The 24174-nt window shown below is 37.0% G+C and overlaps 1 protein-coding gene across 2 annotated transcripts in view; it reads left to right on the forward strand.

The window, feature by feature from the left end:
* The window catches only part of CCDC178 (coiled-coil domain containing 178), a 152921-nt gene that overhangs the window by 84856 nt on the left and 43891 nt on the right, over window positions 1-24174 (forward strand). The window lies entirely within an intron of this gene.

Consider the following 24174-nt stretch of genomic DNA (forward strand, 5'->3'; position numbering starts at 1 on the left):
ACATGAAAAAATAATGAAATAATAACTTGAATGTACTGCTTATTTAAATTTCTTTTGTTCATACAAAGAATTTATTGTTACTTCAAGGCCTTTTTTGTTACAGTAAAACATTTGAAAATTAATTGGTTAAGGTAAAAATTTACACCTATAGCTTTTCCTGGAGTGTTCAGTGTTAAGACAATCCCACCCATTGTTCCAACCATAGTCAGCCATCATATGTACATCCCATCTACCTTGATACCGTCCTTCCATGACCTTCATATCTTGGTGGAATCGTTCACCTTGTTTATCACTAACTGCACTAAGGTTTTCCGGAAAGTTATAAAGATAGCTGTGTAGAAAATGCACCTGGATGCTCATATTGCAACTAAGCATTTTGTAGCTGTCCAGGAGTTGCTGGACAATTTCTGTGTAATTTATTGCTTGTTTGTTTCCAAGAAAGTCCTTGACAATGGCTTTGAACGATAACCAAGCATTCTTTTCGACTTCCGACATTGTTCTGCTAAAATGTTCATCTTTGATTAGCTGCCAAATCTGTGGACCATCAAATACACCAGCCTTTATTTTTTCAAATGACAGGCTAGCAAATGCCAAAATTAGTTACTTGAAACGGTCTCCTTCAGTTGGCAAAGCTTTAACAAACTGCTTCATCAGACCCAGTTTCATGTGCGGAGGCGGGAATATAATATTCTTTCTATCAACAAGTGGTTTATGTAGAATGTTTGGATCACCTGGTTTTAGGGCAGATCTTGTAAGCCAATTCCTTTCCACCCAATGCCTCCCACGAGCTCTGTTGTCCCACATGCACAGATAACAGGGTTACTTGGTGTATCCGCGTTGCTGACCAAGAAGGAAGCATACCATTTTATAGTCAACACAGATGGCCCTATTGTGTTGGTGATATTGCAACAACTCAATGACTCTCTTTATGTCTGCATATTCTTCACAAGGAGAAACTGAATGACCAATTGGACCTGACTCAAATATTTTGCCATTGTGAAGGAGGACACACTTTAAGCTCCGCTTTGAGCTATCGATGAATAGTCGCCCATCATTTGAGTTATAGATTGGAATTCCCAATTCCTCTATTAAACCAGGTATGTTATGCCAATACACAAAGACACTGCCAGTTCTAAAGTACTGCAGAAATGCAAATTCTCTGGTTCGAAAGTACAATACCTTTTTTCCTTTTTCAAGTAAGTTTTTCTCACTCAGTCTTGATGCTAGGAGTTCTGAAGCCTTTTACGAAAGTCCCAAATCCCTTGCCAAATCCCTCAGCCCATGCTGATCAAATCCCTTATGAAAAGAGTCCTCTTCAATTTCAAACTCTTCATCATTGTTGTCACCTAGTTCATCACCATAATCATGTTCTTCATGAGAGGGTAGTGTAACGAAAACTGGCACTGGAATTTCATCTGAATGAGCCACTGGGCGTATAGCCAATGGTAGACTAGGATACTCTATGTTACATTTATTTTTCTTGTTATATCCTGAAGTTTTCACTATACAAAAGTAAGTCACTAAAATGATCCCCTTGCTCTCGCCAAACCTTAGGTATACCAAATGGCATCTTATCACGTGTTCCCTCTGTCCACATCTGTAAACCCTCCACACACTGTTTGCACACCTTATGAGGGGCCCACGACTTATCTTGATCACCAAGTTTAACTCTGAAATATGCCAAATAGGCTTGCTCTACAAATGTGCTGATGTTCGCCCTTTGACTGGGAATGGTGAAACTGCCACAGATATACCAAAATGAATCAGGGTTGTTTAGGCACTTACAACCAGAAACAGCAGAGTCAGACATGATCTGAAAGAAAGGAAATACGTGTGTAAGTAGAAAAATACATTTTGCTTATTCACTATGTAGAGCAGCGCGCAACCTCTGACCAAACTGTTTTGCGTGTAAATTGATAGCCTATACAACTCCACACTACAGTAATCGCATTAATATAAGCGGTGGAGAAAAACCATGACGTGATAGAAGAAAACTTACTGCCTTTTCAGAATCAGCATACCTATTTGTGTATATACCTATATAGTGTAAATAAGCCTAAAATTTCAGCAAAAATGTGTTCAAAATTGTTACATATGATTACAATGATTGATACATGGTATAAGAAGTCATTTATTAAAGCACATTTTGAGTCTACCTGGAGTTCAGCTTATACAATGTACAACTCTTATTTATACACAGTAAAACCTGAAGTGATTTACAAATCAAAATACTCAGCATGAGTAGCTAGACATAGCAAACAATGTATTTATTCCTGGAAAGTACTCCTGGATAAAATGAGAATGGGAATGTTTCCAATACTATATATAAAATACTATATTGTATATCTAGAATTTAGTACAAAAACAACACAAAATTCAAACTAGATACAAAGCAATAGGAAAACTAGATGGGTATACAGAACATATCCACATTAAAGTCATAGAAAAATAAGTAAGTTACTGTCTATATTCTGCTCTTTGTGCATACAGTATAACGCACCTGGCTTTGCCATATATTCATTTTGTTTGATGGTTCAATGTGTTAAAGCACCTACAGCGTCAGTATTGCTTCTTCACAGATACAGTTCTTGTCTGAGCATTGTAGAATGGAAAGTGCCTTCCTGGCAGGCACCACATTTAATGACTAGTGAGTTGTGTATATATAATTGTAAAATCTACCAAATCTACCTTTAGTTACTTGTGAGTGACTTCAGTAGGTAAATTAAACAGAAGTTTGAACTGCTGAATCTTTTCTGGGTCAGTGAGGAAATAATCAATTCATTTGATCAACATGACAGCCGTCGGCTACTGTTAGCATCAGAAGACGTCAGCAATGGCAGCCTGCATATTCTCTTAGCCCAAGTTTACTTGCAGTCGAATACCATTAAAGATATGTTTTTTTTCAGGTCTATATGTCACTGGGTGCACTATGCATTCAAAAATCATTATATAGTCATTAATAAAAAATATTTTTGTTTGACATTTGAGCATCAATACTGTATTTATATAGAATGGCATGGGTACATTTTATTGTTATTTTAGTAGCAAGTTGCAGTGTAACCAGCTGCACACTGCATGCAATCACATGCCTAATTTGGACTGTAGAACAGCCCGTAAGAAAAACAATTCATTAACTTAGCTTAGAAAATACAAATGCGAGAATTAACATACTATCATGTCATCAAACAAAGGTCACACAGAGTCCAATGGTTTTAAGAAGGGAAATGCAGATCTTACAGCATTAGAAATCTGTTGCTTGAAGGATAAGATGAGCATAATAGCTATTAAAAGATCTACATCTCTTAAAAAACAGGTTTGGGGGAGATCTTAACTAAACCTAATTGCAGCCACAGACTCCGGAATCTATTTATTGCATGGGGAGAACCCACGATTAGGAATTCGGATGTACTTTTCCTAAACTAAAGATAATTTCCAGAACCCCGGGTAAGCATGTTGCTCGCTTAGCTTTTAAGCAATTTAGTCAACTATTATTATATCACACTATAAAGGTATTGATGCAAATAAAACAAACAAAATATTATGTTTTATTTACAACAGGAATTATTTAATCCTTTTTAAGATGGTTAAAATATTACTTGTATGTACGTGATACAAAAGAGTATTAATAAATCAGTGAATCTGAAGATTCAGCACACATTTTCTAGTTTAGAATATTTTTAGGTGCTTGTGTTATCAATGGTAGTTATTGATTCACCACCAGTGAATGTGTTCTGAATTGCAGTCACAGCTTTTTAAACAATGGACAAAATTGTATGGAAATACACTAATGAGGAAATGCAAATGTGTACAGCCAAATACTAGTGAGCAATATAACATTTTGTGGCTGAAATCTAAAAAAAAGTTGAATTTTGTTTCCTTGCAAGCCAAAAATAATAAATAATGTCAATGCACTGTTCAGGCATTGTCCAGCATTTTATAACAGCACCTGATGTCAGGTATCTAGAATAGACTCCACAGCCTAAGAAAGCTTCTCGGTTCACCGTTAAGAAAAAATGGACCCTTCCTTCCTTAGGCATTCACCAGCTCTCTGTCCCCAGTTCATTTCAGATTCTTGTTTCTCTTTGTTATGGTTGGCCAGGCTTTTTTCTAATGCAACCAGAAAACATAAATATCACAAAAAAATCTATCTTCATCTTAGAGGATTCGATAACATGCTTTATATATGATGATTATATCTACAAGTAGGAAATGTCATGGAAATTTTGAACTACTATCTCTATGAGCACTTGGATATACGACTGTTTGGTATTGAGACAAAATACTATGTTTTTGCTGAATCTGTTGTTGTCCGCACTAATTTTACAATGTAATATGAAATTCACTCTGAGCATAGCCACAGTGAATTAGTATCTGCAGTGCTGTAAGCTGTAAATGCATGCAGATTCTCAGCAGTTTTCTGCAAAAGTATCAAAGCTTTAAATTAAAGACTCCAAAATCACTGATTTTCGGCTGCTGGTTTTTCAACAACAGCAGCTTTCATTAGAAAGTAAAAGTATTTGCTCAGTTTTGTTTACTTCACCTAAATCACTCCTGGATGGACACTGAAGAGTTGAATTGCCTTCTGGTTTTTCATACTTAAGAAAAGTACATATTTTTGAGTATAGGTCCCATCTTCTTTGCTTTTATCAAAGAGATGTAAAAAAAAATTATATTAGCAGACCAAAAGGAAAAAAATAAAAGTTCATTTTTAGGGGTTTCATATACTTTATTTACAGAAGTTATAGTAGTTTTTCATAAGTGACATTTTTTTTAAGTTTTGGAAAGTTTGTATATTTATAAACATTGTATATAATTTCATCATCTCATTTGCGTATCCATTCTTTAGAAGGAAGATCTTTATTAATACAGTGCTGTATACTAGTATCTGTTTAGTCAGTGATCATTCCAACAGCTCGCTTGCTCAGAATATACAGCTGTATTCTTTGTGAAATAAACAGATACCATTTTACTTGTATAGCATGCTGTAAACATGAGACCTGTCAGCTAAGTGTGAAGATGGAAACTGAGGCACTTCAGCTGCCTTTACTAATTTGAGGCTAATAGCCACCGGGAGACACTTTTAGCCTACATAAATTGTTTTCCAAAAGCACTGCAGAAAGCTGAAATTAAAAAACAACAATTCTACCATTCAGACACCACCCTCTCCAACAAAATAAATAGGGAAACATATGCCCTCATGGCAGATAACTTAGTTACAAAAGGGCAAAACAGCCTAAGTGGTGGATAGGATAAAATGGTAACAGTTAATCTTCTCAAAAACAGTCTCCTCTTTTTGTACTTTGTTTCATAGTGATAGACCTCATCTGATGGCTTGCAAAGTGGATTTCGGTGGAACATCTTCTTCACCATAAGTTTACTGGAGCATGTAGAGGGGGAGTCCTCAAAAGACTTCATAAAAACCTGGCAAATCAGCTTTTATTGGTGTGGATAGCTTCTTTTGTCCGCATCTTCAGAGCCCAGTGGATTCCAGCACATAGGTTAATATCTGGAGTCTCTTAGATAACTCTCTTGGCCAGTGTAGTGATACAGATAAAACCAACAAAATACAGATAGATCTAACAAAAAGAAAGGTAGCCTTTGCATAGAGGCTTTATTGATTTTATTTTTCACAAAATTCTACTTAAAGATAAATAAGGAATAATTTGAAGTAAGGTATCTCCTTCATATTAAATCTGTAGTATTCCATGCCGAAAGCCAAGTGCAAAATGGCTGAATTCTGAACAAGGTGCAAAAAACTACACAGGCAGCAAGGAGGACAGCTTCTTGGGGTGGCTTAACCTCCCAACTGTCAGAGAGTGACTTTTTTGTTTATAGTCCAAAGGAAAAAGGATCCAAACCTTTTGGGTTCTAAAATGGATCAATAAAAATATTCTCCTGTTAAGCAGCAGACTGGCAGATGGTCTGAATATTATAGATCCTTGTAGCCTTACCAGCCCAGCCACAAAGCACACACACATAAAACTGATTACATGTATTTTAGTACAAATTTGCAGAATCTTCTATACACCGTTTTAAGTTCTCGTCTTAGATCATAATGGAATGGGCCTGATTCCTACAAAAGCTCTCTTCAGGCAACAAGTACCACCTGGGCTGATTGATTGCAACTAAATGGCAGATGAAAATGGTGGACTTAAGTCTGGGCCCTTTTACAGACAATAATACTGTTTGTCCTTAGGTTTAGATAGCTAGGATCTCTGAATCCTTTACCACCTTCGGTGCAAAATCGCCTCTGCAGACTAAAGGTGCGTACACACTTCCAATTTTTATCGTTCCAATCGAACGAGGAACGATCGATTGGGCAAAAAATCGTTCGTAAAAAAGTAACCAACGACGCCGACGAACGAGGAAAATTGTTGGAAACGAACGACCGGACCGGCGGATCAGATTGGGCGACGATCGTTGAACATCGTCCGTGTGTACGGTCGTTCGTTGATCGTTCATGGTCTGAGCATGCGTGATGAACGAACGTCCGTTCACTTTCCTGTCGTGCACATAGTTCCTCTATCGCTTAAACGATCGTATCTATTGTGTGTACAATATCTACGAACGATCGTGTCATTACCTCTATGTGCAGGATCGGTGCTATACGATCGTTCATATATATCGTGCAGGAACGTTCGTCGTTCGTTTTCCGACGATAATAATTGGAAGTGTGTACGTAGCTTAACTCCTTAAAGATTGCTAACACATTCCATTTGAAATTAGAGTTTGCCCCCAGCTGTACCATGCGAGGTGATGGAAAGGGGGTTTGGCTTTCATCTTTCACAAATTTCTGGCATCATGTTACGAAAATCTCAGGCTGAGCCCCAGTAGTTACAAGACCTAGGGTGTCATTATAGTTACTTTGAAATGTGTTCTTGACTTTTAAAACTGCAAATTTTTGAGTAGTAAAAATTTCTAATGTCCCTGGACAAATCTTCAGTGAGATTTTTACCTCAGTTTGTTTGGACTTGGCATCTAATAGAAGTTACTTACATACATTGGATGACAGAGTCATAAGTAAAGGTCAGTCCAGACAGCAGGGTTCAGAAAACATGTAATCCAACAGATAATCGCACAACTAGCATGTTAGACAGGTCAAACACTGCAGAAAACTGGTGCCTAGGAACTATAAAGGACCAGTAGCCAATGGCAGGGCAAGAATTATGTGCAGGGGATGCTGAGACAGGCACATGCAAAACTAAAGGGAGACTATGGATGCTGCAAAGCACAGGACAGACAGCTAAATGCCTGATCTCACTAAACATTTGCTTTGCAAAGTAAACGGCTGCCTTTATGTAGATAACCCTTTTATAAAAGTAAAAATGTTCTTGTTTTTTTTTTAAATGCCTAAATAAAAGAAAAAAGGCTAAACCCCTTCCCCCTCTGTCTTTTCTTCTGCAGCAGTAAAACTGAATGGGAGAGCAGAGCCTCCTGGGATACATGACATAGGTTTCCCAAAAAGGGACTTTTCAGGCATTGAAAAAAAGGTGCCGATTTCACGCATGTGCAGTGTGATCAGCACGCTTTTTTTTTTACATTTAAAGCAGGATACATCACCCAATCTCACACCTGTACAGTGCGAGATCAGGTGATGTAGCCAGAAGAAGGAAGAAGATAGCAGTGCCCAGTGCTTCCTCCACGCCGGGACAAAGGAGGATTCCAGGATGGCGTGGGACTGAATCGAGGACTGTTCTAGAGGGATAGAGGGCTCTGCAGAAGTAAAGGTAAATGTGATTTTTGTATTTTATCAATGGTTCTGTTTTAATGATGCCATATTGCATCTGTGTTTTCTTTGGAAGCACACAGAGGTTAATTCACTAAAGGAGTTTAGGCTGTTCATTTAGCATTGCGATTTATCACTCTAGAAGGGATAGTTCACTTAGCCTAATGAATAAGGTGAAATTTTGCTAACTTAAACAATCTTATCATGGGCAAGCAAAAATGCTGTCTCTACACTTTTTGTGCATGATTGGGTATTCTTTTCACCACATTCACTAAATATCAAGTCTGTGTAATTGGTTGACAGATCTAAATTTCTATATTTGTACTTTTTGTCTCAAAATTTTATGAATAATCCATGTGTTAGATTATTTGTTTTATGTAGCGTATTGATAACTATACCAATTTAAAATGATTTTACAGGTATGTAAAATCTTACCAGTTCATTCTCCAGTTCTAAACTAGGCACCATAACAAAGACCTATATTGGCCACAATTGTTTTGTATAGTAAGCATCATAAGTTGTATACACTCTGAAAATAATTAGCTGTATTTTATGTATGCCCAGCATTTGCTCAATGAAAACATTACAAAGTAATTGGATTATCAGATCCCATCACATTTTGCATGCTACTAATCTTGTCATGTCAGTGTAAGAAATAGGCAGGATTTTATTCTTTGTAATGGTATCATCCCCATCAGTATTTATTTTAATTAGCATGGTAAATGAGTGCCATGAAGCAAAGGCCATGAAGGTTTGATGTATTTGATTTTTCTACAATGCATCAATTAGCATAAAGACTATATTTCTGTAAAAGGATAAAACACAGGGCATCTACATAATAGTAATCATAATACAAAAATAATAGCAATGTGATATTAACAAGCCACCATACCTAACTTCCTAAATCTTTTTTTTTTTTTAAGTTATTTGATGTGCCACCTATTACAATATTTGCTTACTTCTCCCCAATTTTGGTACCATCTGTCTCTCTCTTCTCTTTGTTGATTCCCATGTTTACTTTTTGCACTTTTTTGTCTGTCTAGCTTATCTACTTAACTTTTTTTTCTGTCCAGAAAATCACCACATGTTGAACCCCAGATAGTTTAATAGCTTGACAGCTATCATTGGTTTCAAGAGCTTCCAGCTGCAAACAGCCCAACTCATACCTCTAGGAGGTGGGCTGTAGAAGCACCTAGGAAGGACAATGCCTCCATGTCCCAACCCCTTTTACACCAAGTGATCTCCAGAGGCCATGTTCAGTCTACCATAGAGATTCTTGGGCTCAATAATACCAAACACCCATCTTTTTTTATAGGCCAGTTGTCCTTCAATACTGAAGCTTTAACACTTATCTTACCTCATTCAGGTTTGTCTCACAGCCACACTTCTGTCTGTCCATCATTTCTCTCTACGCTTTCCTTGGAGAATCCAAAATCAGTGACATCCCAACTTCCAGGGTGCACAGCCCTGTCCACCCATTGTAATGGTTCGACCAAATTTTGGTAAGCCTCCTCTAACACACACTGTGCTGTACAATGCTGTAAAAGGCAAAATTCAACACATGCTTATTCATTGTATATATGGTAGACATTTTCCACAGTCCAGCTACCCATGCTTAATGCTTAAATACCTTTTTTTATACTTCTAACAGACATAAACATCAACCATTTTCACTATTTTGTGTGTTTGTGCACAGAGAATATGGATTTAGAACTGACATTTTACATGGGCCTTTCATAAAGAATTTTCATAATGTAGTTGGGGGTTTGGGATCACTTGCAACCAACAACTTGGAGACGATGAACACAGATAAAATGAATACGTTTGGAATATGTAACATAGGTTATGTGCATCAGTCAGGGCTATCTTGTATACACCATTACATATAGAGTGCAGTGATCAGATGTATGTAAATACTACATAGTTCAGGGGTATGTAATCCACTGCCCCTTATATTAATGTCAGACCAATATAAGCCGCATATGATTAGTTTTAGGAGGAGTACCAACAAGCCTCATATCTTAATGTCAGTATGAGTATAATTAGACCTACATCATTGGTGTCAGCTAAAGTAAAATAAAGCTAACATAATTAGAAACAATGAGATATGTCCTATATTGTTGGCAATAGTGTGAATAAAAAAGCTCCATAATATTGAGGTCAGTGCAAGCAAATTAAGCCCCATAATATTTGTGTCAGTGGAAAAACAAGCTTTGTATTATTGGTTTTAATTTACAGGAAAATTACCTCAAAATGGTGGGATAACCCAGTCATGTATTGACAGTTCCTTCCATAGCAGAATTATGAATAATGTAATTTGATTTTGTCCGTTGTGTGTGTGTGTGTTGGGGGGGGGGGGGGGGTTAGACTGCATTTCTGGCAAGGTAGTGGTCTGCTTGGATGCAGGACCGGATATGTAGGCAATCTGTCTGATCATGGAGGAATAGGCTTGGGTTGTGGAAAGTGAATGTGGACTTAGGGGCCAGTTTTCACCCATCTTTGAAATCGAGAATAAACTTTGACACATCCACAGCTAGTGTAATTATTGTAAAATGCTGGTGGATTTTAAATCTGCAAGGTTCTCTTAACTAATTGGTTGGTATACATTAAAGACATAAATGATATTTAAACGTATTGTTCCCCAGTGCCTTCTATTTTCGAATGATGATACAGATGAAACATGTTTTGCAATAAAGCTTTATAAGTGGCATTGGCAGCTACCAAACATTGCACTTTGAACCCCTAGTAGTGATAATGGTGAGATGTAAAGTGAACAATTTACAGCACATTTTATGATAAGGCCCCCAAATGTTAGAAGTGGTTATATCTGAATTGTGCATGGTAAGCATTACTGTAGTTATGTTAAATTATATGCAGTTACTGATAAACATTAAATTCAGTAAATACAAACATACATGCATAGATTACATTGATAATAAAAACTCAACCATCTTTCCACATATATATTAATAATAAACATACAATCTGTTTGTGTTATTTTGGGGTATATCCTTTTAGATTAAGTGTCTACAGATGGTAACTTGTAGGGGATTTACTATTTTAGTTATTTAGAACTTCAGAAAATGGTGATTTTATCCAGTGTGTGATTGGAACAGATGTGAGCGTATCAGGGTTCCACTTCTTTCGGAGAAATAAAAAATGTCATGATTTGCTGTACATTGTGACTTTACTTTCTGCCGATTTGTCTACAAAGTTGTGGCGCAGAAGCATTTGCCCTGCAGCTTTGAGCCATTATAATACAAAGCTAATGCTTTATTCTGTATTAATGCCATTAAATGCTTTTAATATTAGAGCATGTGTTGCTTTATAGCATTTACTAGTGTCTTGCACTTAACTGTATTTCCACAGTTTATGACACTGCTTACGGCATTAACAAACAGCTGTTTGAATTAAATGAGCACTTAAAGACCCTGTTCATTAACTCAAAAGTTTCATGTGTTTTTAATTCTTTCATTGCAGTTGTATTTTAACTCCAGAAAAAATATGTTTATTAGTGCATATGCTAACTACTTGTACACTGTTATTTGTAACACAGACATACACCTTTATGTAAATAAGGTTAGGATTTTAAAATCACATGTCTGACACTTTGGATGATCATTTGTACAACAGAATAGTTAAACACCATGCTACAGTTGTTTTTCTATAGCTCCACTTTGATATATTTGTTCCTAACTATTTGAGTTAAATTGTTAAATTATAAATACAACACTTCTCACTCAGCAGATACCAAATGGTTGTTGTATAGTAATTTATGCCCAGCAAAAAGCAGTATTATCCTGTTTACTCTAAATGTATTCTAATCCAGTGGCCACCAACTGGTGGTCTGCAAGAAAATTATAATGGTCCGCAGCTCTGGCCGGTTTCCCGGGGGGAGGGGGGGCAGCAAGATCGCCAGCCAGAGCCGTGGACCATGTCCCCTGTATGTATCAAAAACTCAGGGCAGTGGGGGGATGGGGGGGTTGTGTCCCTAAAGCTGCGTACACACGTCCAATATTTATCAGTGGAAACGAACGACCGTTGAACGACCGATTGCCCAAAAATCGTTCTAAAAAAAGTGACCAACGACGCTGACAAACGAGTATAGTCGTTGGAAATGAACGACCGGCATGGGGGATCTGATTGGACGACGATCGTTCACCATCTATCCTGTGTATGGTCGTTCAGTGATCGTGCATGTTCCAAACATGCGCGATGAATGAACGTTCTGTACAGGTGCTTCACTGTATTGTGTTCATGTGTGTGTATATATGTATAAATATATATAAATCTAACTATATAAATAAATATATATATATATAAATATCAATGTGCAATCAACTGGAACTAAGGGATAGTGAACAGATAAATCTATGAGGAGATTAAAGTTGGTGCAATAAATTCATCTACAATGGGAGACGTACCATATACAATATCAGATGAGGGTTGCAGAGGAAAACAATTGCAAACACAGTGCTGAGGTTTGGCAGAGTGGGAGACGTACCTGTGGAATTAGAGATAAATGAACATTAGTTGCAGACAGATGAAGATGATGAATTCATTAAGCAGTGATGTTAGTAGAGAAGGATGATGATGATGATCATGATGATGATGATGAAATTCCCTGGATTAATTCCCATTGCACTTATAATTTGGGCACTTGAGAATATTATCGTTGAACGATCGTGTCATTATCTGCATGTACAGGATCGGTGCTATACGATCGTTCAAAGATATCGTACAGGATCGCTGGTCATTCGTTGGTCGTTCGTTTACCAACGATAATTATTGCGATGGGAGAGTGGGCAGGTTCTGGCATCATGGCGGTCCTGAGTCAGTGAAATTAGTGGTTCGTGAGGTCTAAAAGGTTGGTGACCACTGTTCTAATCAACAGGGAAACCCATTTACATTCAGTGAAAATATAACAGGGGCTAAATGTGTTTTGATGGTAGTGTAAGCAGCCTCCTACCAGGTTTGCAGAACTTGCCTATTGGAACAGTTGTCATCACTCTTTTTATATCCATGAATTTTTTAATTACTAACTTGTATTTATATAGCGCCAACATTTTACACAGAGATTTTCAAAGTCCATAGTCATGTCACTAACTGTCCCTCAAAGGGGCTCGCAATCTAATGTCTTTTCCATTGTCTTATGTCATTACCACAACCTAAGGTCAATATTGAGGGGAAGCCAGTTAACCTAAAGCCGCGTACACACGTGCAATTCTTGTCGTTGGAAAGGATCTTTCATGATCCTTTCCAACGATAAAACTGCACAATGCATGAACGAGTGGTGTACATACAGCACCGTTCTGCTCTATGGAGAGGGAAGGGGAAGAATGACGGAGCGGAACCATGCTGCGTGCTCTCCCCCTTCCCTTGCATTAGGATCGCTCTTCGTTCATCGTCAGTGGATCCGCCAGGACAGATCCACCGACGATGAACGACGCGGGCTGTACACACGTCAGATTCTTGCCCGATATAGGCCCTGAGCCGATTATCGGGGGAGAAAAATTTGACGTGTGTAACGTAACTTAGCTTTATGTTTTTGAGATATGGGAAGAAACTGGAGTACCCGGAGAAAACCCATGCAAATTCTTTGCAGATAATGTCCTGGCCCATACTCAAACCTGGGACCTAGAGCTGCAAAGGCCAAAGTGCTAACCACTGAGCCAGCCCTGCTGCCCATGAATCCAAGCCAAAGTTGATCTGTGAGATAAACCTAACCTCTCCTCCTTCACCTTCCTTTCTATCCCGTCTAATAAAACTCTGAAACCCATTTCTTCTTACTAAAAACTCTGAGCTGAGTCTGAGCTCAAACATCATTTTTTTTTAACACTGTTTTACTTAAATTACTTGAATTAAAATTTTGTTGCAAATAAGAACATTATGCAATTTGGCAGATTGCATCTAAATAATTCTGTACAGGCAGGTATTTAAATAGGTTAGTTCTTTCCAATTTGATAGAAATGTAAGCTAGAAAGACTTTATCATAACATTAAATATTTACTTCATGTAGTGGCACTTTTTTCTGTTAGCTAAGTTAAAACCGAAACGGTTGGCAACACCTTACGGTATTTTCGTATATATTTATGGCAAAAGATAAAAGAAATCCCAGTGATATCAGGACATAGTATGACATATATAAAGATTAAATCCTCTGTCAATTTTTTGTTTGTTTTTTTGTCTATATGTCCATATATGGGAATACACTGCAATAATGGAAAATTGTAAGGGTTGGAACCTTGGTCAGAATCTTTTGTCAGAATCTTTTTATGTTAGTAGTCCACCTTTTTTCTTTAACAGGTACAGTGATTGGCAAGAATTCTATCCAACATAATCACAGATGTTAAAAAATAGCAAGTGTTGGGCTTTAACTACCACCAACAGATAACTAGTCTTTCTGCATAATCTGTTCAATTAATTTTAAATCAAGTATGCCCCCATTAGTATATTAGTACAGTTTACTGATCTAACAACAACAAAACAAGGCTAGTGGATGACCATCATAACTTTTTGCCAGGTTGCCTTTAGAATGCACCAATCACCACCCCCACCCCCGTTTCCACTAGGAAGTGTCAAAACTTCCCCAAGTCTTACCCCATTTTTTTCTGCCTTTTGACTGCAATGTGACTTGCAACGTACCAAGTATTTAGTTTTAATGTGCAAAGTTCTGTATTCTCAGTCCGAAGGCTTGAGAGTACATTGCAACCATTTCTGCTTTTTCCACTAACCAATGTTTGGGGCAAATTTAGCCTTTTACTAGGTGTAATACATGATGAGGGCTAATGTTAAAGAAAATGTGAATTTTGGAATTTGTGATGATAAAATAAATGGAATATTCTTTGAATGGCTGTGATGTACTCAGTCCCAAAACAACAAAAAGTCATATATTCTGTCGAAATGCAGGTGCACACATATACTTTGTGTGTTCGCTTAAAATTTACCTAATGGCAGTTCATTATACGGTATGGGAAGACTGTAAAACATTTTCCCATTGTCACTGGGCACTGAATGGTAGTAATCTCCAGATTCTGCTATAAAACCAAGGAGCACAGTAGTTTGTTGGAGGTTAGTAGCACTTGTTAATTTGATCAAGGCTGAAGTTTACGGAGGATAAAGTAAACAATGCAAACTGCAGACACCATCAGTTTCCTCTGGTCAGTGAAGTGTGGTCTGTTCCATTTACACTTCACAACAACATCTGATGGGCTTTGTCAGTGCTGCACAGAGTAATTAAACCTGAAATCAATAGCAGGCATTTGTCATGTTTACAGCCGCTCTTTCTGCTGGGTTAAACTCATCAGTTTAGTGCCGTTCTGTTTTACTGCTGAGACACGCTCCATTATTTCTTCAGGTACAGTTGAGATATTCAGTTACAGTACATGTCCAATAGTTTGAATACATCACTAAGATTAAAAAGAGCACAAAATGAACATTTTTATTTAATTTATCCCCTGTATTGTCAGGAGTTCCATCTTCATTTTTCTTTCCTCCTACACTTTTACAAAAATATGATTGTGCCTGCTTCATATATTCTCAAGCTCCTCTATTGACAGCTTGAAGGTGAGTGCAGGGGATAGGCCAGTGGCTGATGATCAGTCTATATTTTATGTAGCTACAACCTTGTTCTGCTTGTTTTTCTCAGTAGGTTGAGCTGAAGAAGTGAAACTTAAATGAAGAAAGTGTATTTGTTTATTAGTCCCCCAACCACGATCATTGATCATGCTTAACCGCACTTAAGGGGTGATTTACTAAAATGAAGTAAGGAACTATAGTCGCTGTACTCATACAAGGGGATTTAAAGAATAGGAATTGTTTAAAGGAGAACTCTGCTATATGTTATTTGTATCGTGACAGTAATCCTTTCCTAATGATAAAAAAGCATAAGTGCATTGCATATCAGTAGCATTCAGTAATTCGCACATCTTTTATTGTGTTGTACTGCATGCTACATGTTTTGTTTATGGACATTGTAACACTTTTTTTTATGACCAGGAGTTAAGGTGCGTACACACTTCCAATTTTTATCGTTACAATCGAACGACGAACGATCGATTGGGCAAAAAATCGTTGGTAAAAAAGTAACCAACGACGCCGACGAACGAGGAAAATTGTTGGAAACGAACGACCGGACCGGCGGATCGGATTGGGCGACGATCGTTGAACATCGTTCGTGTGTACGGTCGTTCGTTGATCGTCCATGTTCAGAGCATGCGTGATGAACGAACGTCCGTTCACTTTCCTGTCGTGCACATAGTTCCTCTATCGCTTAAACGATCGTATCTATTGTGTGTACAATATCTACGAACGATCGTGTCGTTACCTCTATGTGCAGGATCGGTGCTATACGATCGTTCATATATATCGTGCAGGAACGTTCGTCGTTCGTTTTCCGACGATAATAATTGGAAGTGTGTACGTAGCTTTAGGAGTGGAGACTCAAACCATACTAAGAAGAACCAGTCTGTGTGGATTTTCTGGTTTAATTTGCCAGCCTAAACATTTTTTATTGTTTCATTGTTTTTGTTTAAAGCTTAACTTCAGGCAAAATGCACCATTGTATCACTTCAATATATATTTTGAAGCTGTTGTTGAATCTGTTGGTTAAGAAGCATTTTTAGCATTTCCTCATAGATTGTAGGCTTTAATGCTTTATAAATGCAGTTTAATAATAATGTAAGTGATAACAATTTACACAGCCCCATAAAAATGCATAGGCAGGTTGGCCTATCTAGGTCATGGCTCCCTGTCCTTAGCCTGTGACTGGACAGTGAATGAGCACATGGAATCAAAGTCATCCCTCTGCTCTCTACTGAGTGTTTCTGGTCATTAGCCCAAGAACACTGTAGCACGTACAGGAGGGTGAAATTTGGGGCTTTGTTGGAGAGATTGGGAAGTTCTTCTTACTTTTATTCAGGTAAAACCTTGTCAGCAGGACAGTAAGTTTGGAAAAATCTCTGTAATGGTTTCCTGGATGGCATAAAAAACTTGGGTGTACTAACCCATCAATTTACTCTGCAAGTAGTAAAAACAAGTGTTTGGCTTGATATATACTTTAATAACTACATTTATGTGTGTATTAAGTGACACAAAGACCACACAAAAACATGTATATTGTTTAAACATTTTGCATTTATATTTATCAGTTTTCCTGCTTACCTATTCCTTTCTGAATGGTTTTTACACATAAATTATATGTTTCTCAAAACAAGGCAAATGTTCTAATTGGTCCTTTTACTGTTCTTGAGATTGCCCATATTTACAAGTCTGTTAGGATCTGTGACCACCTAACCCTCCCCATAGTGTATCATAAAACTAAAAAAGCTAACACTATATCAGTAATGAGATATAATAAATTCTGTGCCCATCAGTGATGGACATAAGCAACAGTTGACCCCTTTACAGGACTGACTTGGGACCCCCCTGACAAATTGACTTTGGGCCCCTGTGAAGACCTCCTTGTGGATGAGAGTATGGGGCCCTTGTGCAGCAGCACACTCCCTTTGTCTGGCCCTGGCTACTATAGGACAATCAAAGTTTTCCATGTTTTAAAAATGTAAGTTGTGCTCACTGTCAACAGTAGGGAACTGGAGATAATGCATTTTACAGTTGTATACCCTGACCTGCATATCACCTGCTCAGGCACTGCAATAAGAATAAATAGAAGGATTAATGTGTTACAATAGGGAATCCAACATCTTGTTTCAACAACATTCTACCTTTTTATTTGGATAAATCTCAAGCAAGATATGTACCGGTAATTCACTTTGGGTCCAATCTGGTTTAGTGACTCAGCAAAGCTGGGGTATGTTAGGTTTTTGAGGTATTAATTGGGCTCAAAATTTTACCAATTCAATTTAGAAAGAATAATGAACATAGAAAAGAACAGGTTATCATTGGAAAATGTATTTTTTACACTAAAAACTTTAATTATCAAATTGTATATAGTTACCCTAAACTTTAGGATTGTCTCCATAACACAGGGGCCAAATTTATTAAAGCTTTCCAAGACTGTAAAAGATATACTATCATGGGTGCACCTGGGTGATCCAACAAACCTGGAATGGATCTGGTCCAGGATTGAAAACATTTGCAAACTATTAGGAAATATTTGTATGAAATCCATTCCAGTTTTTGTCCCACAATAGTCTGTCTTCTCTTAGTTTTGGAGAGCTTTATTAAATCAGGTCCTATGTGTAGGATGAAAACCTTCAGTGGGGACATCTAAATTAGGAAATCCTTGCCACTTCTCATGGACTGAAATGAAAACACAAACTGATCTCCCCACCCTCCAAGGAACTGAAATAAAAAAAACTAAACGTTTAAAGAACCTCTGTAAATTAAAAAATAATATAAAAAATACTACAGGTAAAACAGGCACCATTACATACTGTACCTGCACATACCAGCAAAAGCATCCATTACCCTTTTTTAACTGCTGAATTTTATGCTGCTCAGACAGCCAAAGCTCCAAAAGGTAACTTTCTGCTCCCACACATTCCTATTAGCCCTGTCATATGACAGGCAGCTTCATCAGCCAATACAAATATGCAGAGGACAGAATGGGGTTGGCAAGTTCCTAAACCAACAAAAAGTGCAGACAAATTACCCAGTATTTAGCCCCAGTCTGTGCCAAAATCGTTAATCTCCTGCATCTGGTCTTTGCATACACCTATTTTTGTTTTGTAGTGGACAAACATTTTGAAAGCAGATCTATAGTTTAATCTCAAGTCTGTCTGTTGTAACTCTCCTGCTGCACTGTTACAGAATATAGTAACCATAATTTTATTGTACACTAAGAAAAAAGGATTCCAGGCTACCTCTGGAGGTGGTTTAGTCCACATAGCTAGTTCCTTAGTGTGGAACAAAGGACCACTACCTATAAAGATCCCAGAGCATTGTTTTTTAAGAAATTAAAAAATAGCGAATATTCTCAACAAAAACAATTTTCTGAGTATATGATGAAAGAAATAATGAAATGCATAATCAGGTTAGCAGGTTAGATTTTGTGAAACTATATATGAAAGTAATTGGTGGATTCCGAGAAATAGGCAGCAAAAGCTGGGAAAGCAGGTAGATTCTGGGGTAGAGTTTTTTCAGATGTTAAACAGTATATTTCAAACACAAATTTACAGGGATCCATGGATGGCCCTATTACATATTAAACCAGCCCGGCTCACCAATAAACAATTTCAATTGTGTATGTATGTTTTTTTGACTGCTAAGCAAGTGATAGCGATTAATTGGAAGAAACAGTTAATACCCTTTCATGAGGTGAAACTTAGAATGGATAATATGTTGATTAATGAGAAATTAACGAGTTATCTAACACATTCATATCAGAGATTCTCTGTAGTATGGGATCCTTGGATCCAGTGTTTTGTGCCTTCCATGCTTCAGATGTCGCTGAATGGCTGGTAACACTGGACTACTGGTGGAGGGAGTGACATGTCATGGGTGTTTGGTCCGTCCATTATTTTACTAAAAGTCAGAGGTGCTACCACTGTACTGTAATATTATTGTATTTTGTTTACTGTATTCTGGACAAACTTTTTGTTTGCCCAGATTACAGAAACTGGGTTTGGTTTTAGTTTGTTTCTGTTGAGTTAGTTATTTTTTTAGTTTTTTTTTTTTTTGCATAATTGCATAATCTGTATTGACTAACTATTTTGGGTGTTTGTATGGTATCATTTTAGCTTTGTAATTTTCTATGTAAAATTAAAAATTCAAAATTTATTAAAACTTTTTGAAAACAAAAAGTTAGGAAATCAAATTTGGCCCTGCCATCCCTACGGAATACTGTTCTGTTCTTTAAGATTATAGGCTGCCTTGTTCACCAACAGAAAGGTTTATGAGTAAAGAATCTGTCTGTATCTTTTCACATGCAGATTTTGCTAAAAATAATCTTGTACATTTCTTTATCCTTCTCAGTTAGATATGCAAAGGTTTGTGAACTTTACGTTAAAGTGTATGTCAAATGTTTCTAGTTTTGGATAGCGTGGAGAAGGATTATCTACTAACTACTTTCTACTGAACTACTTTCAGGTTTTTACTACTCTCCTGAGCTCCATTATTGAGATTTCCATTTACTTCTACTACAAGAGAAGAACATCAACACAAACAAAAATAATAATGCTTATATTTGAAATAGAACTCTTTATGTTTTTTTTTAATTCTGTTTATCAGTCAATGTTGTATTTTTTTCCTTTCTTCCTGTTTAGTAAAGTGTGGTCAATTTTTACAGAAAGTGAGTAAACTTGACAGAATTTTAATCTCTCTCCATCTATCCACAACTAGAAAAAAACATACATTACATACACTTTAGTAATGTGCAACAAGTGATATTGCTTGTGTTAGGTATGTTAACATTTAGAGAATTATTCTTTGCCCTAAAACATGTAAGAATTTAAATCCAACTGATGCATCCTTCTATCATCAACCGATTTTGAAATCATGAGAACAAAACAACAAATGCAAATATGGTCCTCTAGCACATTTCACAGGTACCTTAAAAAAGGGATAAAGGGAATTATTTTCAGTGGAAGCATTGATATGTGGTAATGAGCGTTTATGGGCATTTTACAGTTATCAGACACTGCAGCCTGTTTTCACTTCCTAGACCCAAAACTCAATGCCCTAAAGTTTTCTAGTGCAGCGGTCGCCAACCTTTTCAGGTGCGCGGACTACTAAAATCACTGGCTCCCGACTGCGCATGCAGGGTGTCACTCAAAGGGGGAGAAACCTCCCTCAGAGTGATGTCATTATGACATAACCTTGCCCACTCAGAGACACAGACCACCCACTTCCCTGAGCCTGGGAACTGCTCAGGGTACGTGGTCCGCAAACCACCAGTTGGCGACTGCTGTTCTAGTGTGTACTGGCACATTGGAATACATTACAGTAGGGTGTAATGTAGGCATTGGAAGTCCTGACTCATATAAACAAAATGAATAAATAGTTGATAACCCGGCCTTGCCTGAGTATTTCTTGATTGCAATCTTATAATATACAGAAAAAGGAATCAAATAAAGCTATAGTGATTTTCTTGTCTACGGTGTTGTTTCATTTTTTTGCCTTTGATTGCACTCGGCCATTTGCCTTACATTTTCTCAAAGACATTATTACAGGCCAGAAACTTGTAAAATTTGTCACTGAGCATTACATACACACATACATACATGCATATATACCTCTGACATATACCACACCGCTGTCTCGAGGCGTTTCCAAGTGATGGTGGAACATAGCAAGTTTGGTTGAAAAGTCTCCATGCGTTTCCTAGTGATCACATACATACATACAAACACAAAATTTTATATATATAGATTTATATAGTTCTGACATATACCATAGTGCTGGCCAATGAAACACTGAGCTAGACCCATCAGTATCTGAGCAGAGGAGCTGACATTCTAATGTCCCCCCACAGTTGCACTCTTTTATTATACATTTATATACCTCTGACATATACCACAGCGCTGTACAAAGATCAGTGGTGTCATATGTCCAGCAAGTTTGGTTGAAATGTCTCCATGCGTTTTCTAGTGATGACATACACACATACATACATACATCCAAATATAGCTCTGACATATAGCACAGTGCTGTACAAAGATGACTGATGCACTCACATGAGTCTCAGGCATATGTATTGCAAGTTTGGTTGAGATGTTTCAATGCGTTTTCGAGTGATGGTGGAACATAAACACATACATCCAATTATATATATTTGGATTATAACATCTCATGGTTGAAATGTTCCCATGCGTTTTCGAGTGATAACATCCAAATATAGCTTTGACATATACCACAGCGCTGTATAAAGATCAGCCGTGCACTCACATGACTCTGAGTCATATGTCTAACAAGTTTGGTTGAAATGTGTCAATGCGTTTCCTAGTGATGACATACACATAAACACATAGATACATACATCAAAATATAGCTCTGACATATAGCACAGCGCTATACAAAGATGACTGGTGCACTTACATAAGTCTCAGTCATATGTATGGCAGAGTTGGTTGAAATGTCTCCATACGTTTTCAAGTACTGGTGGAACATACATACAATTTTATATATATAGATAATAATGACATTTGTTTTTACAAAGTAAAAATATCAAATAATTTTGATTGCCATATCTTTGGATAAACAAACAAAGCTTTTAAAATTATTTTGTGCAAAAAAGCAGTGTTCAAATTTCAGAAAACCAATTTTACTATACCTTTTATCTTGCAATGTACAATCAAATTTTTAATCTCCTCTATCAGCAGAGCGAACTGAAATAAGATAAATCCCACAGATTGGTTGTCAGTCTTAACGTTGGGGGGCTAGGAGGGGGTGAGATTTTACTTAAAAGGCTTTTGTTTGCTGTAGCTAGGCTCTGTGATTGGTAAATGACTTGAGTAACCAAGTGGATCGGTGTAGCTTCATGTGAAGTATTAAGTGTAACAGAAGGAATGAAAAGGAAATTGTTGGTTGTACAGAGCACATTTTTTTCTTATTATGTCATTATATAATAAAAGTGTGCTAGCTATAAGATAGGTTAACATGTTATGTCGTTAGTAATAATCAAACACTCATTTGTATAAAATGAATAAATGTTTACATGACTGCAAAATAACTCTAAGGCTGATTTAATAAAAGAGTTAAGAATCTACACACAATATTATATATGAATATTCACTTATCCAGTTATCCAATCATATGAAAAGATAATTGCTGTTTATACAATAAATGTTAAATTCAGCACATAATTATACATTTATCTACACTTAGTTTTTTCTTATTCCATGTGATGTCCCACAAATTAAGAATTCAGAGCTGAGATGCCACTTTCATGTAGGCTGTGTGCATGTTCATCACTATGGAATATTTACACTCACCAGTCACTTCATTAGGTACACTTTGCTTATACCAGGTTGGATACTTTTTAACCTCAGGACTGCCAAATTTCTTGGCATAGATACAACAAGGTACTGAAACATTTCTCATGAACTCATTATACATTGACATGATAGCACCACACAGTTACTGCAGATTGGTCAGTAGGACATCTATGATATCAATGCCCTGCATCTTAAAAGTTCTTTATTGGTTTAACATATGGTGACTATGGAAGCAGTTTGAATACAGTGAACTTTTTGTCATGTTCAGGAAACCAGTTTAATATGGTTTTAGCTTTGTGACATGGCATGTTATCCTGTTGGAAGCATCCATCAGAAGATGGGTACAAAAATAATAATATTAATAGGTAGACTGTGGCCCTTTAAAGAATGCTCATTTGGCATATGGGGCTCTGAGTGGGCTAAGAATTCCCCCATACACCATTATATACTTACCATAAGCCTGAACTATTGATAAAAGGCAGTATGGATCCATGCTTTCATGTTGCTGATACCAATTTTGTATCCTACCATCCAAATGATGCTGCATCAGACTGGGCAATATTTTTCGTTGTAGGCTCAAGCATCTGTTCTTAGCTGACAGGAGTTGAACATAATTACCTAATAAAGTGGCCAGTGAGTATAAATGTTGTAGGGGAAGGGGCTTTAGGATTGTTACTGATAATTTTATAGCTTGTCAGTCACCTGGCTACCTCTAGTCCTGACCACTGAATTTTAGACTGACCCTGCTTCAGTTCCTGAAACCTTCCCACTAATACCTGCAGTGCCTACAGGGAGAATGTGTGGGATCCAAATGAAGGATGAATTGACTCACTTGGGCAAAGGAGTTTTATTTGCTTTAATAAATTTAATTGCATAGTAACTGGATTTGGTACTTGTTTAGATTGTCATACAGCAGCCTTTAGCTTAGATTATTAGTATTAGTATTGTATTAGTTGTATTTATAAATGTCTCTGCTTTTTGCTACAGTTTTTACAGAAGTAAACTTCTCTTTTGAGATTCAGCAGTGACATAAACTCTGATTTGACTTATTTAATAAGACTGCATAGACCAATATTGATGACATTACAAGCTGTATAGGAGCAATAATGTATTGCCACTGTTTAAATTCATCTTTAAACCCATGAATAGTAATAAGGGAGAGGGAGATCTAGCAAATTCATCATATTTTATTTATTATTTTTGTTGTATTAAATGTGCAGTTCGAAAGGACTATTTACAAGTTTATTTGCTTTGTACAACATAGCAGCTGACCCTCCAAAAAGAAAACTTTTCATGAAAGCTTTCTGCTCCCTGGGTGATCTTTAGTCAGGGATTCAGCTGTTACTGGAAAAGAGGGATCTGATAAGAGAACACCTATCCATAAATTCTATTTCTTGATAAGGCCAAATGGGATTCCTGTGTGCTGGCTGCGGCAGGGACTCTTTAGGCTAACATTGATAACATTGAAATATGCAGTTGCCATATGCCACAAATTTTTAAAATGTATTGCTTTATTTTGTAAACGGTGTAGCTATAAGGTGACATATTTGTTTG

The sequence above is a fragment of the Pyxicephalus adspersus genome, chromosome 5, assembly GCF_032062135.1.
Source record: "Pyxicephalus adspersus chromosome 5, UCB_Pads_2.0, whole genome shotgun sequence".
In the NCBI taxonomy this organism is placed as follows: domain Eukaryota; kingdom Metazoa; phylum Chordata; class Amphibia; order Anura; family Pyxicephalidae; genus Pyxicephalus; species Pyxicephalus adspersus.